Source organism: Jaculus jaculus, chromosome 1, assembly GCF_020740685.1.
Source record: "Jaculus jaculus isolate mJacJac1 chromosome 1, mJacJac1.mat.Y.cur, whole genome shotgun sequence".
In the NCBI taxonomy this organism is placed as follows: Eukaryota; Metazoa; Chordata; class Mammalia; order Rodentia; family Dipodidae; genus Jaculus; species Jaculus jaculus.
In genome coordinates, this window is record NC_059102.1 from 38,229,175 (window position 1) to 38,248,275 (window position 19,101).

Here is a 19,101-nt window from a genome sequence, read left to right on the forward strand (position 1 = left end):
GCTAAAGGAGTCTCCTGCTGGACCTGTGATGGGGCAGCAGACCCCAGCTGACCCCAGTCATCATCTGGAAGGGTATGCAGAAGACCAGTGGAAGAGCTAACAACCACAGAGTGCTTTCTAGGTGCTGGACACAGGGCTGACTGCTTTCCACAACAGATCGATGACACAGACGCTTTAAAAGCCACTCTCAGGGCCAGAGAGATGCCTTAGCAGTTGAGGTGCTTGTCTGCAAAGCCAAAGGACCCAGGTTTGATTCCCCAGGATCCACGTAAGCCAGATGCACAGGGGGCGCACACATCTGGAGTTCTTTTGCAATGGCTGGAGGCTCTGGTGCATTCATTTTCTCTCTCTCTCCCCCTTGCCAATTTCTGAATCTCTATCTCAAATAAATAAATAAGTTAATTAAATATTTTTTAAAAGCCACTCCCAATTTAAAATGAGGAAACTGAGGGAACAGGAGGGGCTTATGAATTATCAAATGGGCCACAGCTTGCAGACAGAGACAGAAACACAATTCGTTCTTCAGATCCAAGCTTTCAGCACCATATGTCTGGGACTTTGGCCTTGGTCTGAAGGCAGACAAAACATCATACTGTGCCATGTAGTGGAAAAGAGAAAAGAAAGTCGGGCATGGTAGCACATACCTTTAAAAAAAAAAATAATAAGAGGGCTGGAGAGATGACTTAGTGGTTAAGGCACTTGCCTGCAAAGCCAAAGGACCCAGGTTCGATTCCCCAGGACCCACGTAAGCCAGATGCACAAGGTGGTACATGCATCTGGAGTTTGTTTGCAGTGCCTGGAAGCCCTGGTGCACCCGTTCTCTCTCTCTCTCTCTCTGCCTCTTTCCCTCTATCAAATAAATAAATAAAATATTTAAAAATAATAAAATAAAAAGAACCAGTCATGGTGACACATGCCTTTAATCCCAGCACCTGGGAGGCAGAGGTAGGAGGACCACTTAGAGTTCAAGACCAGCCTGAGACTACATAGTGAATTCTAGGTCAGCCTGAGCTACAGTGAGACCCTACATCGGAAAAAAGAGAGAGGGAGAGACAGGGCCCAGTGCTGGAGATGAGTCAGCAGGGAGGGGCTCACAAGAGCCCTGCGAGAGATGGGGATTTACAGACCCTAATATTCAACTTGAGAAGCCTGGTTCTGTGTCGCCTAGCATGGGTGTCTCCTCTTCCTAAACTTTCCAGCAGGAGGACAGAGCCCAACGGCTGGGCTGGACTTGGATGATGCTCCCTCTGTCCTGGTACCTGTGTCCCCTCCTGAGCCCTTCCTAAAATCTTGTGACACAAGTGTTGTCATCAAGTCCGTGTGTTAGAAAAGACAAATGAGATTCAGAGAAGAGAAGCTAGCAAGTGCTGGGGGGTAAGGCACTGAAGTTCCACTGTCTAGTCGCTAGGAAATGCTACAGCTGTCATCTGTCACCAATTCGGCTTTAGCTGTGCATTTCCCCAGGGCCCAGTCCCACCCAGGGAGATGACTTTCATGACTCCCATGAACAACTTGGTCTCCAGCCTCTTACAGCCGTGGTGGAGCATGAAACCCCCCTCTGGCTTGCCCTCGGTCCCAGGGAATGCCAGAAATGCTGGGGGGAGGTGAGTCCTCCCTCCCCATCAGCCTCTGCCTGCTGGAGCAGTGGCAAGCCGTGAAGACCAACGAGCTAAGGTCTGGTCCCCACACCCGCCTACTTCGCTTCTGACCTGGGCTGGTCCCATCAGAAGCCCAGCAGCACAGGAAACGGGGGAGCAGAAACTCTGAGGAGTGAAGGGAACCTTCATAATGCAGAGAACGGGCCAGTGCGTCCATCAGGGATCGCCAGAGAAACAGATCCAAGAGGATGGAGAGGAAAAAACAAAAATGGACAGAAAGGAAGGAGGAGTGTGTGAAGGAGAGCTCAGGAGAGAACTAGCTGTCACAGTTATAATGCTGTGTCCGTATTATAGTTAATTATAATTAGTTATTAATTATATTATATGGAGCTGGAGCCTCAGGAAAGACAATGGTACAGTTCTTGTCCAAAGGTTGAAAGGCTCTAGACCCAAACCCACCTGTGTCTGTTTGAGTATTAAGGAGGAAAACCCCACACCCCAGTTGGGAGTTAGGCAGGAGGGATTCCCCGTTAACTCACAGCCCAGGCTGACCTGGAATTCGCTATGTAGTCTCAGGGTGGCCTCGAACTCATGATGATCCTCCTACCTCTACCTCCCCAGTGCTGGGATTAAAGGTGTGTGTCACACTCGGCTCTACAGTTACTTTCTTGTTGCTGGGACAAAACACCCGGCCAGTGGCTGTAGGCCCTGGTGTGCCCATTCTTTCTCTCTCTCTCTCTTCTCTTAAAAAAATAAATAAATAAAATAGCATTAGAAATGAATGACTAGAAGATCAAAATATTCCATGCAGGTGTAGTGGTGAATAATTTTCTTTGATAAAGGCCAAATTGTGATTTTATATATATATACTGGATGATTATGGAAAGGATATTCTTGCCTCATATTATGGAGGCTGGAATTTGTTTCCAAAATTATTACATATTATTAGAAGCTTCAGTGCTCTGTGATATATCTATGTTTTTTTTAAAAAAAGCAGCCAGAACTCATCTAAGTCCAATTCTCAGGCATAAATCATGTTAAATTTAGACTCCATGCTTGTACATGCAAGTGATTGTTGGTTTCAGTAAAAGCTTTTTATAAAAAGTAACAGAGGGCTGGAGAGATGGCTGAGTGGCTAAGATGCTTGCCTGAGAAGACAAAGGACCCATATTCAATTCCCCAGTACCCACGTAAGCCAGATACACAAGGTAGCACATGCATCTGGAGTTCGTTTGAAGTGACTAGATGGCCCTAGTCTGCCCATTCTCTCTCTGTGTCTCACTCTCTTTCTGCCTCTTCTCTCACTAATATATACAGCAAGACCCTACCTCAAAAAACATATATATATATATATATATATATATATATATATATATATATATATATATGTATGTATGTATATGTATATGTATAACATATACATATATATATGTAGGCTCTTGCTCTAGCTCACGCTGACCTGCAATTCACTAGGTAGTCTTTTTTTTAAAAAAAAAAATTTATTTATTTATCTATGAGAGAGAAAGAGACAGAGAAAGAGAACGCCCAGGCCTCTAGCCACCGCATAGGAACTCCAACCACATGAGCCCCTTGTGCATTTGGCCTATGTGGATCCTGGGGAATCAAACCCAGGTCCTTAGGCTTTGCAGGCAAATGCCATAACAGCTAAGCTATTTCCTCAGTCCCCTCACTATGAAGTATTAGAATGGCCTCAAACTCATGGCAATCCTCCTCTGCTCCCGAGTGCTGGGATTAAAGGTGTGTGCCACCATGCTCAGCTAAATAAAAATATTTTTTAAAAGTAACTGAAAACACGCATCTATTATCTCAGTACTGAAAAGGTAGAGCAGGAAGATCAGGAGCTCAAGGTCATCTTTGGTTACATAGTGAGTTCCAGCATAGCCTGGGCTACATGTGAGAGACCCTGCCTCTAATCCTAGTTCTCCCAAGGCTGAGGGAGGAGGATGGCTGTGAGTTCAAAGTTAGCCTAGACTATGAAATGCGTTCTAGGTCAGCCTAGGATAGAGTTGGACCCTGCCTTAAAAAAAAAAAAGGAGGGAATTAACCTGGGGTATTTTTTTATAATCATGGAAAATGCTAATAAAAATTTAAAAAATAAAAAAAGGAACTTAGAGATTTATTTATAAACTTTTTTCCCACTGCTCTTTTCTCTTTCTTAAAGTAATAACTAAGAAATTATGTACTAAATCCATGCATATTGTTTTAGATCACACAGAATAAAATACAACTTAATTAAATTCAACTTAAAAAAGTGTGGGGAGGGCTGGAGAGATGGCTTAGTGGTTAAGGTATTTGGCTGCAAAGCCAAGACCCATGGAAGCCAGATGCACAAGGGAGTTCATGCATCTGGAATTCGTTTGCAGGTGGCTGGAGGCCCTGAAGTGCCCATTCTCTCTCTCTCTCTCTCTGTCTCTCTCTCTCTATCTATCTGCCTCTCTCTCACTTGCTCTCTCAAAACAGATAAATAAAAATATCAATAAATAAAAATAAAATTTAAAAAAATATTTTTTAAAGTGTGGGGAGCTGGGCGTGGTGACACACACCTTTAATCCCAGCACTCGGGAGGCAGAGGTAGGAGGATCGCCATGAGTTTGAGGCCACCCTGAGACTACATAGTGAATTCCACGTTAGCCTGACCTACAGTGAGACCCTACCTCAGGAAAAAAAAAAGTGTGGGGAGTCCCATGGTGGGGAGTAGGCATCACACGAGTCTGTGGATGGCAGTTCTAAGAGAGGCATGTGGAAGGAAGGCAATTCCGTGTCCAGAGTATATGCTCTGGTGCTTAATCTTCACCATCAATTTGACTGGATTTAGATTCACCTAGGACTCTGGACATGTCAGAAAAGGTGTTTCCTGAGAGGGAAGGCCCACCATGAGGGTGAGTGACACCATTCCAGTACCTGGGGACCCAAGCTGAATAAAAAGAAGGCAAACTCAGCACCAGCACTGACCTCTCTCTGGTTCCTGACTACAGATGAAATGTCACCAGCTGCCTCATTCTTTCCCTCCACTGTGAAGCAAAATAAGCCCTTCTTGTGGGGTATGGTGGCGCACGCCTTCAATCCCAGCAATCGACAGAGGTAGGAGGATCGCTATCGCTGTGAGTTCGAGGCCACCCTGAGACTACATGGTGAATTCCAGGTCAGCCTGAGCTAGACTGAGACCCTGCCTCAAAAGCAAAACAAAAAAAAAGTAAAGATAATAATTATAAGCCCTTCCTATCTTGTTTTTGTCAGACATTGGGTTACAGCAACAAGCAAAGTCGCTAATACATGTACCTCTTGTGCCTATAGCAACAAGGACAAATGACTGTCCTTTTTGTTGTTGTTTTTGTTTTTCGAGGTAGGGTCTTGCTCGAGCCTAGACTGACCTGAAATTCACTACGTAGTCTCAGGGGGACCCCAAACTCCCAGCAATCCTTCTACCTCTGCTTCTGGAGTGCTGGGATAGTCACCTGGCTGACTATCCTTTTATGGTAAGAAAAGTACAAGCAAAATAAATTTGCTTGTAGTTTGCTGGTCCCTTTGGTGAATGGTGCCATACCAAAGGACTTTGGGTGGGTCTCTAGTGATGTCCGATTAGGCAGGCAGCAGTGACAGTATTCAGGTCAGCTTGGTAAAGAGGAGTCCATGGGTAGCTTCCACTCTTACCGTCACAGCCCCTTTGTTCATGGGCCCACAGAACAAGAACTAGAGAGACTGCTTTTCAGTGCTACCAGTTCTTCTGCTCTTTGTCATAAATAGATGCTGATCATCTGGCCTTCCTACCAGACATCACACTGGTCTAGTACATTGACGATGTCATACTGAGTTGATCCAGCAGTCAGGAAGTAACAAGTACTTTAGATGTGTTAGTAAAGTTGGTGTGATCTGGAGGGTAGGAGATAAAACCCCACAACAATTCAGGAGCTGGCTACTTTGCTGAAGTTTCTGGGGGCACTTTATAGTGAAAAACTTCACACCATCTACCTCCCTCAACAAGGAGTATCATATTGTAGTAGAGGTTTTTAAAAATATTTTTTTTTAAATGTGTGTGTGTGTGTGTGTTTAGCAAACACCCTGATTTTGCTTGATTCTCTATTGGAATGTTTTTTTTAAAAAATTTTATTTATTTATTTATTTGAGAGAGAAAGACAGATAGAGGGAGAGAGAGAGAATGGGCACACCAGGGCTTCCAGCCTCTGCAAACGAACTCCAGACACGTGCGCCCTCTTGTGCATCTGACTAACGTGGGACCTGGAGAACCGAGCCTTGAACCAGGGTCCTTAGGCTTCACAGGCAAGCGCTTAACCGCTAAGCCACCTCTCCAGCCCCAAAAAATATTTTTTATTTATTTGAGACAGAGAAAGGCAGAGAGAAAAATGGGCATGCCAGGGCCTCCAGCCACTGCAAACAAACACTGGATGCATTCACCCCCTTGTGCATCTGGCTTACATGGGTGCTGGAGAATCGAACTAGGATCCTTTGTCTTTGCAGGCAAATGCCTTAACCACTAAGCCATCTCTCCAGCCCTGTAGTAGAGTTTTCTTGATGCTGGAAATACCTGCTTCAAGCTATTGGCAGAGTCCCCTCCATGGCTACTGGTTTTTAATTGGGGCCAGAGCAATAGAAGGCTCTGCATTCTACCACTTAGGTCTTCTGATGTTCCAGATCCAATAGTGCTCAGTGTCCACAGCAAATAGGAATTGCTCTACCTACCAACCACAACCTCTTCGTCCCGTAAACTGCAAGTGTGCCCAGGTATCGGAGGGCGATGTGCTCAGAAGTAAGCCCCAGGCGGTAAATAAGGATTAGTTTTGGATAATCATGGTAATCTGACTCTCTTTTCGCAATAACTGGCTTAAGACCAACTATGTGATCCAGTTTCAGCCCATGAAATCTGAGGATAAACTTAATGGGCAAGTTAGGGAAAATACTGTCCTTATTAGTTAAAACTGATGCATGGGAGGCTGGAGAAATGGCCCTGCAAAGCCAAAGGACCCACATAAGCCAGATGCACAAGGTGGAACATTCATCTGGAGTTTGTCTGCAGTGTCTAAAGGCCCTGGCATGCCCATTCTCTCTCTTTCTCTACCTGCCTCTCTCTCTCTCAAATAAATAAAACATATATGTATATATTTTAAAAAACATGCATGGGGACTGGAGAGATGGCTTAGCGGTAAGGTACTTGCCTGCAAAGCCAAAGGACCCAGGTTCAATTTCCCAGGACCCACATAAGCCAGATGCAGAAGTTTGTTTGCAGCAGCTGGAGTCCCTGGCACACCCATTCTCTCTCTCTCTCTCTCTTTCTCTCTCTGCCTCTTTTCCTTAAATGAAAATAAAATACTTGGGCTGGAGAGATGGCTTAGCGGTTAAGCGCTTGCCTGTGAAGCCTAAGGACCCCGGTTCGAGGCTCGGTTCCCCAGGTCCCACGTTAGCCAGATGCACCAGGGGGCGCACGTGTCTGGAGTTCGTTTGCAGAGGCTGGAAGCCCTGGCGCGCCCATTCTCTCTCTCTCCCTCTATCTGTCTTTCTCTCTGTGTCTGTCGCTCTCAAATAAAACATAATAAAAAATAATTAAAAATAAATAAATAAAATACTTGTTAGAAAAACACAGTAAAATAAAAATGTCCCAGTTTAGTGTTTATGGTTCAATGGAAGAGTTTCTTTTCATTTACAAAATATTAAAGAGAAGAATAAAAACTGATGCATAGGGGCTGCAGAGATGGCTTAGGAGTTAAGGCACTTGCTTACAAGGCATAAGAACTCAGGTTCAATTCCCCAGTACCCATGTAAGCCAGATGCACAAAGCGGCACATGCTTCTGGAATTCGTTTGCAATGGCTAGAGGCCCTAACATGCCCATTCTGCCTGTCTATCTCTCTTCTCTATATTTCTCTCTCTGCTTGCAAATAAAAAAATCTTAAAAATTTTAAAAAAGCTGATGAATGGACACTACCAACCTAAAGGTGGCAGAAAGACGAAGTTATCTGATAAACTGGTATCAAAAACGCACAAGAGGGCTGGAGAGATGGCTTAGCAGTTAAACGCTTGTCTGTGAAGCCTAAGGACCCTGGTTCGAGGCTCGATTCTCCAGGACCCACGTTAGCCAGATGCACAAGGGGGCACACGTGTCTGGAGTTCGTTTGCAGTGGCTAAAAGCCCTGGCGTGCCCATTCTATCTTTCTCTCTCTCTATCTGCCTCTTTCTCTGTCACTCTCAAATAAATAAATTTAAAAAAATGAAACAACAACAAAAAACTTAAAAAAAAAAAACACACAAGAACTCTTAAAACTCAATAATTAAAAAAAAATACTCTGTTGGGCTTATAAAGGCCTGCCAAGGCTCAGGGAACATTGTAGAAGAGAGGGCAAAAGACCGAAGGAGCCACAGGGTAAGAAGGAGTATCCTGACGCATTGTCCTCCCCACTCCAGACTGACTGGTACATTCATGGCCCCGCAGTGAATACTGATAACCGCACTAAGGAAGGTCCCCAGACCTTCAAGGAGAGGGGATATGAGAGTATAACCCAATGGGAATATAATCAATATGCAATATATTTATACAGAAAAGTTCACAATTAATAAAAGAAAATATTAAGATGGGCAAAAGACAGTAAGCACGTCTTTTAACGTTCATATCCATATATTAATGCTGCTCTCACTCCCCCAGCCCACTCTCACTTTGGGTAGAGAATCTTCTCTTTCTTAACCCATTTAATTGGTTGCATACTGTCATTGCAGGAATAATCTTACTTATTATCTGTATTTTCCCAATCCTCTTCAAAATAATTTTTGCTTCTGTTTATACTCTACGCCAAGACATTCATGAACTTTGCCTAAACAACAAAAAAGGGGGAAATGCCACGCCAACTCCAGTGGAGTCTGTGTGACCTGCTCACCAGGCTGAGGCGAAAGCTTCAAGGAAGAAAGCCTCCTGGAAGGACGTGCATTCTCCAGGCTTGTCGTGCCTTTTGCTGCTCTCTGATAGCTGTTTTCTTCATCACTATTGCTCTGTTCCTGACACATGACAGCAGCGTGATGTTCTCTCACAATTTAGTAAAAATTAGATATAGAACAATTTCCAAAAATTGAGTCACCTGATGGTGTGACGCTTCCTCCAAAGACCCTGCTGTTGTTTCAAGCCATAGTCAGAATTCTGAGGACCAGAACCAATCGATGAACCATCACCTTATACAGGAGTGTATAGGAATGGGATACGCTAGCAAACAATGGTGGGAAGCATGTTTCTTGGTAATCTTTAACTTTTGTGGACAGACTTGCTAGGTCGAGGCCACCTTGGTGCTTGCTTACAAAAGCACAAAGAGAAAGCATTAGGAAACAACTGGGATCCAATTATGAGAAGAAATGCTTTGATACACCTACATTTTTGTGGCATGGTTCAAGGAAGAAAATATATTAGAGTTATGACGTCACCCTGTTAGAACTTTTGTTAAAAATACTTGATGCTTGAAGCAGGCTGTTCATAGAAATTGTACCACATGAATAAACAAAGGCTGAGCCAGAATTGTATATAACTGATGTTCTACTTCAGTAAAATATACTCAGATACATTCACCTTGTGTGTGTGTCTGTTTGTCACTTCGCTGGCTCCTTGCCCACCTCCCAAGGCCCTGTTTTCCCTTGGACTGGTGGTCCCGGCTTTGTCAGTCCGCAGCAGGTGGCGCCCGAACAGGGACTCGAACACTCCTTGGAGAGGTAAACTTTTGTTTCTTTCTTCTTTTCTTGAGTATCTCCAGGCAAGGACAGGACCTCATCAGAGCACTGCAGGCTCCCTGATAAAGGATCATCAGGTTAAGACGACGAGAAGGTAACCATGGGACATTTGCATTCAAAAAGTAAGGATTTATTTATCTCTGTGTTAGAGCATATGCTTGAGGGCAGAGGTAACACAGTTTCCAAAAAAAATCTTGTAGAGTGTTTTATGAGTTCATATATGTGTGTGTGTGTGTGTGTGTGTGTGTGTGTGTGTGTGTGTGTGTGTGTTTTTCTTTTTTTGGTTTTTTGAGGTAGGGTCTCACTCTAGCCCAGGCTGACCTGGAATTCACTCTGTAGTCTCAGGATGGCCTTGAACTCACGGTGATCCTCCTACCTCTGCCTCCCGAGTGCTGGGATTAAAGGCGTGCGCCACCACACCCGGCTATGAGTTCATATTAAAAGTAAAACAACTGGCCTGGGAAAATGCAAATTCATTGTGTAAGGAACTCATAAGACCTCTTGGAAAGACAGGAACACTACAAGACTTTATAAAGGCTTGTTTAGATGCCTCACCAGCAGTAGTCCAAGGGATGGCTTATGCTGCAGCTATGAAGGGTCAACATTTCAGTGCCTTCATAAAAAACTTGAAAAAGCTGCAAACAGGAAAAGGTGCCTGTTTCTCTTGTGGGCAAATAGGCCACATGAGCAAGGATTGTAGAAATTCTAATAATAATAATGGTCAAAAAGGACCCCCACCAGGACTTTGTCCCTGTTGCAAGAAGGGAAGGCATTGGAAGAATGAATGTAAATCCAAGTTCCATACGATGGAACCCCTCTAACTGAAGAACAACAACAAAAAAATGAGGAGGGGGCAAACCCTCAGCCCCAAAGTAAAAAGAGGGTCTCTTGATAACTCCTCTAAGACAGAATTTCTGGTCATAGAGGCAGGAAAAAATAGCCCTACTTTATGTCAGAAATTTGTAGACAAAGCATTAGAAGAGATAAGAACTAGTTATCCAAATGCCTATATTATTCATTATATGGATGATATTTTGATAACTGATAAATCTAAACAACAAACTGAAAAAATACTGGAAAGAACGATAGAGAATTTAACAAAATTTGGACTTATAGTTGCCCCAGATAAAATCCAATATAATAGACCTCTGAATTATTTAGGTAAAGTAGTTCATGAACAGTACTTAACTTCTCAAAAGGTTAGTATTAGGTTGGATAAACTAAGAGCATTGAATGGTTTTCAGAAATTATTAGGAAATATTAATTGGATAAGACCTTATTTAAAAATTATTACAGGAGAATTGCATCCTCTATTTGATATTTTAAAAGGAGATTCCAACCCTAAATCCTTAAGAAAATTAACTCCAGAAGCTTTACAAAAAAATAAACTTGATAGAAAATAAAATTCAAGAAGCTAAAGTTAAACAGTTTAATTATAATAAAGAATGGGATTTACTTATATTGAAAACAAAGTATACACCTACCACTTGCCTATGGCAGGAAGGAATTTTAGAATGGTTACATTTGCCTCATATACAAATTAGAATGGTTTCTTCCTCTATTTTTTTGTGTAGTCAATTAATTATAAAAAAGAAGGCTTAAATCTAGAGAAATGTTTGGAAAATAAATAAATAATATCATAATGCCCTATAATAGACAACAATTAGAATTTCTTTTACAAACTAATGATGATTGGGGATTAGCTTTACAGAGTTTCACAGGGCAAATTAAATATCATTTACCCCAGCATCCACCTTTAAAATTTGTAGAAGAAACTGCTATAATATTTCCAATAATAATAGCTGAAGAACCATTAGAAAATGCACTCACAGTTTTTACAGATGGGTCTTCCAATGGAACATCTGTGGTTTGCATGCCTGATGAACCCTCTATCATTAAAAGGGCAAAAGAACTTTCTGCACAGCAGGCAGAAACTACTGCGGTTATCACAGCTTTTGAAAGTGTGTCTCAAAAAATGAATCTTTACACAGATTCTAAGTATGTGGTGAACCTGTTTCCAGACTTAAGAGACTTCCTTACTACCAGGCACTTCCAAAATACTAAACCTGCTACAGCAGCTGAAAATTTTAATACAAAAAAGAAAAGAAAAGGTATTCATTGGGCACATCAGAGGGTATACAAATTTACCAGGACCATTGTCATTAGGAAATATGATGGCAGACTTATTCACTAAAGCTATTTTAATTGGGAATGTTTTGGAACAAGCTCAAAAGAGTCATCAATTACATCATCAAAATGCTCTTGCACTAAAAAGAATGTTTCATATCACTAGAGAACAGGCTAAACAAATTGTGAAAAATTGTACTCATTGCCCTGATGTTTATTATCCGCTAAAGATGGGAGTTAGCCCAAGAGGACTTAAAGCACAAATGCTCTGGCAAATGGACATGACTCACATCCCCGACTTTGGAAAATTATCATATGTACATGTTATTGTTGACGTTTTCTCATGCAGTAGTTAAAACCGCAAGAACAGCTGAGGCAATAAAAGATGTTATACAGCATTTAATACTTTGTTTTGAAGTCTTAGGACTTCCAAAGAAAATTAAAACTGACAATGCTCCTGCATATACATCGCAGGCCTTTAAAAATTTTTGTTTAGAATGGAATATAGAACATGCCACAGGAATACCTTATTATCCCCAAGGGCAAGCAGTTATAGAAAGGACACATCAATATTTAAAAATTCAAATACAAAGATTAAGGGATAATAATAATTACTATTCCCCTCATCAAATCTTAAACCATGCTTTATTTACTATAAATCATTTAAATACAACTGAAGACGGACTAACACCAATGCAGAGGCATTGCAGTCCACAAATTAAAATACAACCAAAAGTTCCTCGTTAGTATAGTGGAAGTGGGGGGGGGGGGGAGGGAATTACCATGGGATTTTTTTTATAATCATGGAAAATGCTAATAAAAATTTAAAAAACAAACAAACAAACCAAAAAAGTTTCCCTAAAAAAATAATAAATAAAATACAACCAAAAGTGATATGGAAGGATTTATTAACAGGCACCTGGAAAGGGCCTGATGTACCAATAACCTTTGGGAAGAGGATATGCATGTGTGTTTCCTCAGGATGCAGATTCCAGGATTCCAGACAGGCTTGTCCAACCCATCATTGAAAAAGCCAACCAAAAGGGAAAGAAAAAGAAACAAGATGAGAAAAGTGACTCGGAAAATGAAGAGGCTCAACCTTTCCCCTCCACAGGCTTGGACCACAAAAGAAGCGACACGGGACAGGGGACAAATTAAGAAGCTCACTCGTGAGGCAGAACAGACTATAGTTAAGACTGGAAAAACTTTGAACACAGCAAATATGTTTCTGGCTATGCTTGCTGTTCTGACTGTGCAGATTTATTCAGATTGTTTGCCACAGCTAACATGCTGAAAAAACCTAAAGAAACTAAAGCTACACTGATTGGGGTAAGAGCTTATGTGGGATATCCTTATGGAATTTTAGCAGGAAAATCAGAGAATTTAAGTATTGTCAATCAGAGGAAATCTTTTTACATTAATTGTACTAACTGTGTATTAACAAATTGCATAGATTCTGCTTTAGATGAAACATATACTGCTATTATATTGTTACAAAGACCGAATTATGTTATGCTTCCTGTAAACCTGAGAAATGATCCTTGGTTTGATAATGCCACTCTTCAAACTTTAAAAAACTTAAATGAACTTCTCAGACTGAAAAGATTTGTAGCCGCACTTATTCTTGGTATAAGCACTTTTATTGCTATCCTAACTTCTTTAGCAGTTTCTACTGCAGCATTAGTTAATGAAGTAAATACAGCACATTTTGTTAATAATCCTAGGAGAAATGTTTCCTTAGCTCTAGCTGAACAACAAATTATATACAAAAAACTAAAATCAAAAGTAAACACTTTAGAGGAGGTGGTTTTAGCTCTTGGATAAGAGGTACAAAATCTAAAGACACAGCTGTCCACTAAATACCATACAAGCTTTAGATATATTTGTGTGACTCCTTTAAAATATAATTCAACTTTAAATTGGCAAGCAACTAAAAATCATTTATTAGGAATTTGGAAAGACAATGACTTACTGTATAATATGGAACAATTATAAGAGGACATAAGTACTATTAGTAGAGCACATTTAGATGTAGAAAATCTTGATTTGTTGGCGGGGTCCTTGAAGAAAGGTTACAATCTCTTAACCCATTTAATTGGTTGCATACTGTCATCACGGTTGCTGTCATTGCAGGAATAATCTTACTTATTATCTGTATTTTCCCAATCCTCTTCAAAATAATTTTTGCTTCTGTTTATACTCTACGCCAAGACATTCATGAACTTTGCCTAAACAACAAAAAAGGGGGAAATGCCACGCCAACTCCAGTGGAGTCTGCGTGACCTGCTCACCAGGCTGAGGCGAAAGCTTCAAGGAAGAAAGCCTCCTGGAAGGACGTGCATTCTCCAGGCTTGTCGTGCCTTTTGCTGCTCTCTAACAGCTATTTTCTTCATTACTACTGTTCTGTTCCTGACACATGACAGCAGCATGATGCTCTTTCACAATTTAGTAAAAATTAGATATAGAACAGTTTCCAAAAATTGAGTCACCTGATGGTGTGACACTTCCTCCGAAGACCCCGCTGTTGTTTCAAGCCATAGTCAGAATTCTGAGGACCAGAACCAATCAATGAACCATCACCTTATACAGGCGTGTTTAGGAATGGGGATACACTAGCAAACAATGGTGGGAAGCATGCTTCTTGGTAATCTTTAACTTTTGTGGACAGACTTGCTAGGTCGAAGCCACCTTGGTGTTTGCTTACGAAAGCACAAAGAGAAAGCATTAGGAAACAACTGGGATCCAATTATGAGAAGAAAGGCTTTGAAACACCTACATTTTTGTGGCATGGTTCAAGGAAGAAAATATATTAGAGTTATGACGTCACCCTGTTAGAACTTTTGTTAAAAATATGATGCTTGAAGCAAGCTGTTCATAGAAATTGTACCGCATGAATAAACAAAGACTGAGCCAGAATTGTATATAACTGATGCTCTACTTCAGTAAAATACACTCAGATACATTCACCTTGTGTGTGTGTCTGTTTGTCACTTCGCTGGCTCCTTGCCCACCTCCCAAGGCCCTGTTTTCCCTCAGACTGGTGGTCCTGGCTTTGCCAGTCCACAGCAATGGCTTAATGGTTAAGGCACTTGCCTGCAAAGCCAAAGGACCCAGGTTCGATTCTCTAGGACTTACGTAAACCAGATGCACAAGGTGGTATAATGCATCTGGAGCTCCTTTGCAGTGTCTGAAGACCCTGGTGCATTCATTCTCTCTCTCACCTCTTTCTGTCTCAAATAAATAAATAAAAACAAAATATTTATTTTAAAAAAAAGAGCCTGACAGAAACAATTTAGGGAGAAAAGGCTTATTTTTGTTCATCGTTTCAGAAGATTTCAGTCCATTAGCAAAATCCAGTGTATTTCATCTGTTGCTGGTTGAAACACTCGGCCTTTACTACTTCACCCTCACAGCAACACTGACGTTTTGTTTATATCACAGTGTGGATCAGACCCGGGGCCTCGTTCAGGCTTAGTATGTACTCAGCAACTAAGCTGCATCTCCAGCCTTGACTATCCCCATGCTAAAGGCTAAGCTGAGATACAGGAAGGTTCAATCGCTTGCTTAACATTGAATACTCAGAAACCCTTTCCTAGACTCTTTCCCTTGAGTAAAAAGCAGCACAGAGTTGAACCACACTGGATGGAGCCTGAGAGAAAAGGGAAAGCGCATGTCCCACTGCACTCAGGCAGACACCCTCCAATATTGGGAACTGGTGGGGAAAGAGGAGCAAAGCCCTGTGATCAGGATGATTGGAAGCTGCACTGCCCAGGCTGCTCCCATGCTTCCGCCAGTCCTCATGAAGCCACTGTCACGGCAGCCTGCCTGAGAACTGGGGGCCAGTGGGAAATGACTGTTTCCATTACAAAATAAGGTAGAGTCATAACAAACAGGAATCTTTCTTTATCTTAATTTTCATAGTATGAGCTGGACAGGTGGCCCAGTGATTAAGGCATTTACCTGCAAAGCCTAATGACCCAGGTTCGACTCCCCAGTACTCATGTAAAGCCAGGTGGACAAAGTGGGGCATGCATCTAGAGTTCCTTTGCAGCTAGAGGCCCCAGCGTGCTCATTTTTTCTCTCTCTCTGTCTCTCCCTGCTTGCAAATAAGTAATTTTTAAATTTTCATATTCTGTTCATCATGGATTTTTTTTTGCCATCCACTTTGATATTTTTAAGTTTTGAGAGACAGAAAGAGAGAGAGAGGGAAAGAGAGAGAGAAAAAAAAATGGGCTTGCAGGGCCTTTCAGCCGCTGTGAATGAACTGCAGGCAGGTGTGGCCCCTTGTGCGCATGTACAACATTGAGTGCTGGTATCACTGTGCATCTGGCTACATGAGACCTGGAGATTGGAACATGCATTCTTAGGTTTCACAGGCAAACATCTTAACTGCTAAACTATCTCCCCAGCCCCATTTTTTTTAGTTTTATTTTTATTTATTTATTAGAGACAGAGACAGAGAAAGAGAAAAAGAGAGGGTGAGAATGGGCATGCCAAAGCCTCTAGCCACTGCAAATGAACTTCAGATGCAAGCACCACCATGTGCATCTGACTTCTGTAGGACCTGGAGAATCAAACCTAGGTCCTTAGGCTTTCCAGACAAGTGCCTTAACCACTAAGCCATCGCTCCAAACCATCCAGTCACATTTTAATTTTTTTTTTTAATTAGAGACAGACAGAGAGAGAGAGAATTGGCACATCAGGGCCTCAGCCACTGAAACTGGACAACAGACACTTGCACCACCTAGTGGCATGTGTGACTTTGCACCTGCCTCACCTTTGCCAGTGCGGCTTACCTGGGATCTGGAAAGTTGAACATGGGTCCTTTGGTTTCACAGGCAAGCACCTTAACCTCTAAACCATTTCTCCAGAACCCCCCCCCCTTTTTGAGATAGGGTTTCACCCTCTCTAGTCCAGGATGATCTGGAGTTCACTATGTAGTCTCAGGTGATTCTCCTACCTCTGCCTCCCAAGTGCTGAGATTAAAGGCATGTACCACCATGCCCGGCTCCCATTTTGATTTTTTTTTTTTTCCAAGGTAGGGTCTCACTCTGGCCCAGGCTGACCTGGAATTCACTATGTGGTCTCAGGGTGGCCTCAAATTCATAGAGATCCTCCTACCTCTGCCTCCTGAGTGCTGGGATTAAAGGCGTGCGCCACCACGTCCAGCTTCCATTTTAATTTTTTTAATGCTACGTTATCTAGGCTGGAGAGATGCCTTAGTAGCTAAGGCACTTGCCTTTATGTAAGACTATTTATTTGGAGCCAGGGAATTGTCTCTGGAGTGGTTGGCACACCTGAGTATGGTGTGAAAGCCAAATGGCCTGGGCTCAGAGAAAGGGTCCACCTACGCCTGGGTGGGATTCACGTTTGAGAGAGAGATCTGATTGGGTGAGATGAGCACACTGAATTCCAGTTCTGCCGCTAAGGCAGATAGGGCAACAGCGTGATGTAAAGTTTCTTTTGTGAGTCTTTCCTATCTAACTCCTATCTACCAAAGTTACCTGACTAGTCCCTCTTACTCAAGGCCCTTTTTATTGGTAGTTATTACTTCCTGCACCATTCTTTAGGTTTCAAATATTCCCAATCCTAGTGAAATCAGTTATCACCTACATGACTAGGGAATTCCCTGTCTTCTCATCAGAAATATTAAGCTGTGACAATGGAAATGGTTCGATTGTGGGTCAAGAGCAGTCATATGCCAAAAAAAAACAAAAAACTGTTTGAATTCACCAGATTTTCTCCACCTAGCCTTACAGTCACATCTGATCCAAAAGCCACAAGTTCCCCATTGCGAGGGTGATATGCTCATCCCACCTGATGGCAGAAGAACCCCCAGGTTCTCCCAGAACTGATATGCTGAGTGTTTGACCTTCCTACTGCTTAGAGTGAGTGTGAAGGAGTCTGTGGCTCAGACATCCAGTCTTCCGGTTGAAGGGCCTACGCAGTCCTCTCCTTAGCCAAGGGATTGGTTAAACACTTCACAGCAATACTTGCCTGTTTTGATTTTTTTTTTTTTTTTTGGTTTTCAAGGTAGGGTCTCACCCTAGCTCAGGCTGTCCTGGACTTTTCTATGTAATCTCAGGGTGGCCTCGAACTCTCAGAGATCCTCCTACCTCTGCCTCCTAAATGCTGCGATTAAAGGCATGTGCCACCACGCCCAGCTCCATAACAACACTTTCTATTGGAAATGAGAGAGCAGGGAAACATTACTGATGCCACCACCAACCCCCGCTTTTCCCTAGGACTTCAGAAAAAGTAGAACCACTGTTAAAACCCTTTTGTTCCAGCACATCACTTGTTGTGGCTTTTCTTTAAATTAATTAATTAATTTGAGAGAGAGAATGGGTGAGCCAGGGCCTCCAACCACTGCAAACAAACTCCAGATACATACACCATTTTGTACATCTGGCTTCCCATGGGTACTGGGGAATCAAATTCAGGTCATTAGGCTTTTCAGGCCAGTGTCTTAATCTCTGAGCCATCTCCCCAGCCCACATAGGAGAAATCTTAATTTTTTTTTTTTGTTTATAACTCTTCCTTTCTTAGAACTTTAACAGAAGAAAAATTAAATTCCCAATGTCAGCCTTTAAATTTTTTAAAAAATATTTTATTTATTTATTTGAGAGTGAGTGAGAGAGGAAAAGATAGAGAGAAAGAGATAATGAGCATGGCAGGGCCTCCAGCCACTGCAGACGCATGCACCCTGTGCATCTGGCTTACATGGGTCCTGGGGAATCAAACCAGGGTCCTTAGGCTTCACAGACAAACACCTTAACAGCTAAGCCATTTCCTTCCCCAGCCCTAATTTTTTTTCCTTTTCTCGTTTTTTTTTTTTTTAGGTAGGGTCTTACTCCAGCCCGGGCTGACCTGGAATTCACTATGTAGTCACAGGGTGGCCTCAAACTCATGGGGATCCTCCTACCTCTGCTTCTTTTAAAGGCATGTGCCACCACACCTGGCTTTTTATAAAATAAAATATTTTTATTTATTTATTTGAGAGACAGAGAGAGAGAGAGAGAGATAGTCACAGATAGAAAGAATGGGTGCAGCTGGAGAGATGGCTTAGCGGTTAAGCACTTGCCTGTGAAGCCTGAGGACCCCAGTTCAAGGCTCAATTCTCCAGGACCCACGTTAGCCAGATGCACAAGGGGGCGCACGCGTCTGGAGTTCGGTTTGCAGTGGCTGGAGGCCCTGGTGCGCCCATTCTCTCTCTCTATCTGCCTCTTTCTTTCTCTCTCTGTTGCTCTCAAAGTAAAAAAAAAAAAAAAAAAAAAAGAATGGGTGCATTAGGGCTTCCAGCCACTGCAAATGAACTGCAGACACACGTACCACTTGTACAAATGGCTTACATGGGTCCTGGGCAGGCAAGTACCTTGACCTCTAAGCCATCTCTCAGGCCTCAGTGTCAGCTTTGAAGTGAAAAAGAAGTCAAGGAGACCTTGCTGCCTTTATCCAACCACCCTTTGTATTTGTAGACAAGAGCACAAACAACCTCTCTTTTTCCAAGGAAGAAAACAAGCATTTATCCAGAGTCTGATGGCATGTTGGGAAGACGGTTCAGAGGATAAAGTGCTTGCTGTACAACTGAGTACTAGAGTGAATACCAGAGTTCAGATCCCCAGGACCTACGTAAAAGC